The following is a 7,065-nucleotide window of genomic DNA, read 5'->3' as shown; positions in this document are numbered from 1 at the left end:
TTCCTTCCTTCCTTCCTTCCTTCCTTCCTTCCTTCCTTCCTTCCTTCCTTCCTTCCTTCTTTCTTCTTTCTCTATTTCTCTCTCTCTCTTTCTTTCTTTCCTTTCTTTCTTCTTTTTTTTTTCATGGTGTCGGTCACCCAGGCTAGAGTGCAGCGGTGCAATCACGGCTCACTGCAGCCTCAAACTCTTGAGCCCAAGCGATCCTCCCACCTCAACCTCCCAAGTAACTGGGACTACAGGCTCCAACCACTGCACCTGGCTAGTTTTTAAAAACATTTTTGTAGCATTGGGGTCTCAGTATGTTGTCCAGGCTGGCCTTGAATTCTGGGTTCAAGCAATCCTTCCACTTAAGCCTCCCAAAGTTCTGAGATTACAGGCATGAACCGTTGCACCAGCCCTTGGGGAAAATTTTAGGCAATGATTCCTCTCCTCTATCTCCACTCCAGCACAATTTTCAAGAGCTGCAGCTCTTTTAACAACTTGTTAGGGTTAGAAGTTGCCACAGCAGTAAAATTGTGGTGAAAAGAACATAGGGAAGTGATGGAAGCTCAGTGATCAGACCCTGAGGCCTATAGAGAAGGAAGGTGAGGAATAGCGCTGTTTTGGTGTTTTTGTTTGTTTGTTTTGAGACAGTCTCACTAATTTTTTTTTTTTTTTTTTTTTTTTTGTATTTTTTGTAGAAGCGGGATTTTGCCATATCGCCTAGGCTGGTCCGGAACTGCTGGACTCAAGTGATCCACCCGTCTGGGACTCCCAAAGTGCTTGGATTACAGGCCACCACGCTGGCCAGCACAGTTTATTCTGTGCATCCATACCTAGCCCCACCCCACCATCTCAACCTCAGTGGATCTCAAGTGCAGTCTCTACATCAGTGGCATCAGCACTGCAGGGGACTTGGCAGAAATTTAGCGCCCCACTTCTGACCTACTGAATCAGAAACTCTCGTGGTTGGACCCAGCAATCTGAACAAACCCTCGAGGTGAGTGTTTTTGGATTCGAGAATCACTGATCTAGGGCAGAGTCCAGGGCCCTCCTCACAAGGCACACCCTGACCCATAGCCAGGCAGACCTGCTTCCTGGATGGGTTCCTCCTGATGTTAGAATGTGGCTTTACCCTGGACAATGTCAGGGGCCTCATTTTATGTATTCTCTGGGTCTAGCACACAGGAAGTATTTAAGAATGGCTAATGGGCCAAACCCGGTGGCTCCCACCTGTAATCCTAGCACTCTGGGAGGCCAAGGCGGGTGGATTGCCTGAGTTTAGGAGTCCAAGACCAGCCTGAGCAACATGGTGAAACCCCGGCTCTACTAAAAATACAAAAATTAGTTGGGTGTGGTGGCTGTTGTTGTCCCAGCTACTCAGGAGTCTGAGGCAGGGGAATCACTTGAACCTGGGAGGCAGAGGGAGGTTGCAGTGAACCGAGATTGCACCACTACACTCCAGCCTGGACGAAAGAGTGAGAATCTGTCTTTAAAAAAAAAAAAAAAAAAGAATAGCTAATGAACTAAACTGAAGTGCATATTTTGTATATGTTTGGAATCAGTTCATTTATTCTGTTCCTTAGCTCTCTATGATTCAGCAATATTCAAATTCTCCTCTCTCTCACACCATTTCTTTCTTTCTTTCTTCTTCTTTCTTGGGGGGAGCAGAGGGACAGACTGTCACTCTGTTGACCAGGCTGGAGTGCAGTGGTGTGATCTTGGCTCACTGAAGCCCAACTTCCTAGGCTCAAGCAATCCTTCTGCCTCAGCCTCCCAAGTAGCTGGGACTACAGGTGTGTACCACCATACCCGGCTATTTTTATTTTATTTTTGCTATGCTGATCAGGCTGGTCTCGAACTCCTGACGTCAAGTGATCCTTCCATCTCAGCCTTCTAAAGTGCTGGGATTACAGGTGTGAGCCACTGCACCTGGCCTCACATCATTTCTTTCAGTTTTCCCCAGGGTTTCTTTTCTCCCTTCCCCATCTCCCTAATTCCAGTGTGCAGAGCTCTCAAACCATCCTGCTGTGCAGAGTCCATGCTTTCCTCTCTAAATTCAGTCCTTCGGAAATGTATTCCATTCACTGTCCCAAGTATCACAACCATGGCCTATCTTCCAGACACAGAATCCACTCGAAGGCCCCAGCGCACAGCGTTCGGCGTCACTGCCCCACACTCTCTACCCCATCATTCCTCCTGCCCACCTGCCCCCAATGTTTTAACTTCATTCCTTCTGTGATTGGTCCCACTATTTTTTTTTACTGTGGCTCCTACTCTTACTACTCTTACTGATATCCCTAAGTCTGTCCTTCATCTGTCACTTCTATTCCCTTCTATTCCAGTTGACGCCACGATAACTAAAGTCTTCATTCCTGGTCAACTGTGAGTGTCTCCTAACTGTTCTAATCTGAAGTATCTCCTAGCTCTGATCCAAACCGTAGCACATCACTCTCAGATTAACTTTCATCAGACACCACTATGGTCATGACAGGGAGGGGTACACCAGAGAACAAACTATAATGCACAGGCACCAAGCCTGTCACCAGGGAATCGGCATGTGCCCCTCCCATGGAGTCCACCCACCTACCTTATCCTCAGAGCTTGACTTCTCTCCCTCCCCATTCACTCTAATTTTCCTCCCTTTTCCTCTCAGACTGTCCTCTGGAATTGATAATTTATTGCGTCTGCTATTTTACTCCTAACTTATTCCTGTCGTCCCCTGAGGACTGCCTTTGGACAATCAAAATGGCCAGTGAGAGCGCTTTGCTAAATCTAGTTCTTCAGGTAAAGACAGTTCTTTCTCCTAAGAGGAGTTCCGTTCTCCTAAGAGGAGTTCTGTTGGCAGATTTTAATCTTAACCTTATGCTTTTTCTCCCCACTACAGGTGATGAAGGGTGGAAGAGGTTTAGGCTGTAATGGGTCATCAATTACACTTGACCTAGAACAGGTCCTCAGGCAGGAGGCCAGGGCCTCCAGAAGCTTCCTGAGCACACTGGAATCCCGAGCGAAGTCTCTAAGGAGGCGGTGGGAAAGAAGGTGCAGAACTGGAGTCTGGCCAATTCCACTCGCATAGAGAAAGCTGACCCCTCCTTCCCTTGGGATGCCCAGTAGAGAAGAAGCTAGAATCTAGAATCAGAGACACAGAGGCCAAGGAAATCTGACCATAGAGAAACCTCCAGCCAAGAAGGTAAACCAAATCATTCCTTGGGAAGGTATTCCTGGATTTGCTTGGGATGACATAATTGTTTTCTTAGTGCATATGCATCTCTTAATCCTGGGAAGATTTAGAATTACATAGAGATATAACGAAGGCAATCAAACCTCATGTTGTTTTTTGTTTTGAGACAGAGTCTCACTCCGTTGCCCAGGCTAGAGTACAATGGCATTATCTTGGCTCACTGCAACCTCTGCTTCCTGGGTTCAAGCAATTCTCCTGCCTCAGATTCCTGGGTAGCTGGGATTATAGGCGCATGCTACCACGCTCAGCTAATTTTTTGTATTTTTAGTAGAGGTGGGGTTTCACCTTGTTAGCCAGGCTGGTTTCGAACTCCTGACCTCAAGTGATACACCCGCCTTGGCCTCCAGAAGTGCTAGGATTACAGGTGTGAGCCACCATGCCTGGCCTAATTTGCATTTCTCTAATGATCAATGATGTTGAGCTTTTTCTCATATGTTTGTTGGCTGCATTAGTGTCTTCTTTTGAGAAGTGTCTGTTCCTGCTTAGACATACTTTCAATTTTTTACTAAAGTGTCCAAAAATTAACCTTGCACAGGCATCATGGTACGCACCTGTAGTCCCTACTACTTGGGAGACTGAGGCAGGGAGATTGCTTGAGCCCAGGAGTTTGAGACCAACCTGGGAAACACAGCAAGACCCCATTTTTTTAAAAAATCAAAATTAACCTTGCAATGCTGCTTTAAAGTATATAACTTGCTGATTTAGATGTTTTATTATAATTTAAAAATCTTTTAAAGGTTTATGTACTATTTTGGAAATTTTATTTTTTATTTTATTATTTTATTTTATTTATTTATTTTTGAGATGGAGTCTCACTCTGCCACCCAGGCTGGAGTGCAGTGGCACGATCTCGGCTCACTGCAAGCTCTGCCTCCCAGGTTCATACCATTCTCTTGCCTCAGCCTCCCGAGTAGCTGGGACTACAGGCACCCGTCACCACACCCGTCTAATGTTTTGTATTTTTAGTAAAGATGACATTTCACCATGTCAGCCAGGATGGTCTCGATCTCCTGACCTCGTGATCCACCCACCTCAGCCTCCCAAAGTGCTGGGATTACAGGCATGAGCCACCACGCCGGGCCCTATTTTGGAACTTTTAAGAGAAATTACAACTTACTGTATGTATTAGTTTAATGTATTTGTTTAATGAGAATTACTTAAGAATTTGGAAAAGTGTGTTAATCAGAAAATTGATGTATTTGAAAAAATAATCAAATTTTTAAATTAATAAATGCAATTTAAAATGTTTAAAATGATTAACCAAGTGGCTCAGACATGGTTTGATTTTTAAATAGCATAATAAAATGGAAATGTTTAATGTAAAAGCTTGAGATTTTAAACGTGAAAGTAGTGAATATTAATTTTTAAAAACCCAAGTAGTGTTGTATGAAAGGAGAGAAAATTAGCACACCTCTTGACAAGGATGAAAGAGGTGCTCAAGCCTGACAACACACATACAGTTAAGGCATTGCCACATACTTCGTGGCATCTGACCATCTTTAAAATTAATTAAAAAAAAAAGTAACTTTTTTACCTTTTTTTTTTTTTTTTTTTTGAGACAGGGTCTCACTCTGTCGCCCAAGCTGAAGAGGACCTCGGATCACTGTAACTTCCACCTCCCAGGCTCAAGTGATCCTCCCACCTCAGCCTCCTGAGTAGCTGGGATGGAAGACACTCGCCACCACATCTGGCTTTTTTTTTTTTTTTTTTTTTTTTTTGCAGAAACAGGGTTTCTCCATGTTGCCCAGGCTAGTCTCAAACTCTGAGCTCAAGTGATCCACCTGCCTGGGCCTCTCAAAGTGCTGGGATTACAGGCGTGAGCCACTGTGCCCAGCCCCAAGTAACTTTTTTTTTTTTTTTTCTGATGGAGTCTCGCTCTGTCGCCCAGGTTGGAGTGTAATGGCGCAATCTCGGCTCACTGCAACCTCCTCCTCCCAGGTTCAAAGTGATTTTCCTGCCTCAGACTCCTGAGCTGCTGGGATTATGCTACCATGCTCAGCTAATTTTTTGTATTTTTAGTAGAGATGGGGTTTCACCATATTGGCCAGGCTGGTCTTAAACTACTGACCTCAAGGGATCTGCCCATTTCAGGGTGAAAAGTCCTAATGAGTTTTTAAAAAGTCTTTTATTTTTATCTTTCTTTTTTATGCTACCATAGAGAAAGTTCACCAATGTATAAATTACATTTTATTTATAAATGTAAATTCTTTGTAATGGCAAATGTACAAGAAAAGTGCATTTGAGTTGGGTGAATAGGCAGCAAGTGTGCAGAGTTGGGAAAGCGAGCCAGAGGCTAATCAGAATGACACAACACAAGCTCTGACTTCTTACCTTCTCTCCAGACTTGTTTCTCCAGTTGCCTACAGACCTGCAATTGAACAACCTTGCTTCATCTTCAACTTTGCATTTCAAAAACTTAGCTCATCACTTCCTCATCCCCATCTCCCTATTCTTGGCCTCAGCCAAAAGGCTTCCTGTCATAAATAATGTGTTTATTGCACCCTAATCAGCACAGCACAACAGGCTGGTCGCCTTGCAGTCATTTTTTCACTCTTTCCTCTCCTTCTCTTTTACTCTAAATCCATCAGTCAGTCCTGATGAGCCTTTCATGCTGGGTCCACTTTGCTCCAATATCCTCAGTCACCACCATCAGCTATGGCCATGTTACCTCATGCCAAGATTACTGCCGCAGTCTTCTGTCAATTTCTCCTGCTGCAGTTCATTCCACACAGAGCTCCCACAAGAGCCATCAAACTTTGTTTTCATCTCTAATTTTTATTTGCATAAGCTTTTATGAATTCCCCAATGTCTGTCAAATAAAACCCAAGCTCCCTTTGCTATCCAAACGTTTTTACCAATAGGGGTACTCTTAATCTTCATCTTTTGTTATTTCTTGATGGGACCCCTCTGTTTTAGTCAAGCTAATTTGCTGGTCCCGTTCTCCAATGGTGTTGTGCCTACACACACATCTTTGCACAGGCCATTTCCTCTGTCTGGAAAACTCTGACCCCTCTTGATTTCCACCCAACTCTGGTTTCTTCCTCTCCTTCCAAACCTTGTTAAACACTCACCTCTTCCCACGCTTTATAATAGATCTCGTTTGACTATAAACAATTCACAATCTCCTTGGCATCAGTATACATTTCTGTAATTAATTTCCACGTGTTTATATTATTCTGTAACAATGTCTTTGGTTTTACATACGTACTGTTTCCTTAAAAGAAATATAAAGTTTTTGGTTGGGCAGAGTGGCTCGTGCCTGTAATCCCAGTATTTTGGGAGGCCAAGGCAGGTGGATTACTGGAGGCTAGGAGTTTGAGACCAGCCTGGCTAACATGGTGAAACCCCATCTCTACTAAAAGTACAAAAGTGCCTATAGTCCCAGTTACTCCGGTGGCTGAGGCATGAGGATTGCTTGAGCCCAGGAGGCAGAGGTTGCAGTGAGCCGAGATCATGCCATTGCACTCCAGCCTGCACGACAGAGCAAGACTCTGTCTCAAAAAGAAAAAAAAAAAAAGGCTATATAAATTTTTTAGAGAAGAGTTTTACCAGAAAACTTTAATCCCTCCTAAGTTCCAGTAACCTCACCAGTAAAATGGCCACAAAATGCTTTACAGAGTAGGGGGCTTGGGAAGATCAAATAAATTGACATCAATAGAAACTTTGCAGATTGGGCACAGTGGCTCATACCTGTAATCCCAGAATTTTGAGAGGCTGAGGTAGAAGGATCACTTGAGGCCAGGAGTTTGAGACCAGTCTGGGCAACTTAGGTCTCCAAAAAGAAAAATTAAAATGTTTTACAAACTTTAAAGCACCAACAAATGCACATTCCCTTTGTTTTCTTT

General features: G+C 43.8%; 1 non-coding gene across 1 annotated transcript; it reads left to right on the top strand.

Annotated features, from left to right (window-relative positions):
- The first annotated feature begins 4,599 nt into the window (after window positions 1–4,599).
- LOC111520926 lies at window positions 4,600–4,723 on the top strand. Its single transcript, XR_002724803.1, has one exon. It is a non-coding gene; the product is annotated as a U6atac minor spliceosomal RNA (small nuclear RNA).
- The last annotated feature ends 2,342 nt before the right edge of the window (window positions 4,724–7,065 follow it).

Source organism: Piliocolobus tephrosceles, chromosome 7 (assembly GCF_002776525.5).
Source record: "Piliocolobus tephrosceles isolate RC106 chromosome 7, ASM277652v3, whole genome shotgun sequence".
Lineage (NCBI taxonomy): Eukaryota > Metazoa > Chordata > Mammalia > Primates > Cercopithecidae > Piliocolobus > Piliocolobus tephrosceles.
This window is presented reverse-complemented; position numbering and strand designations above follow the sequence as displayed.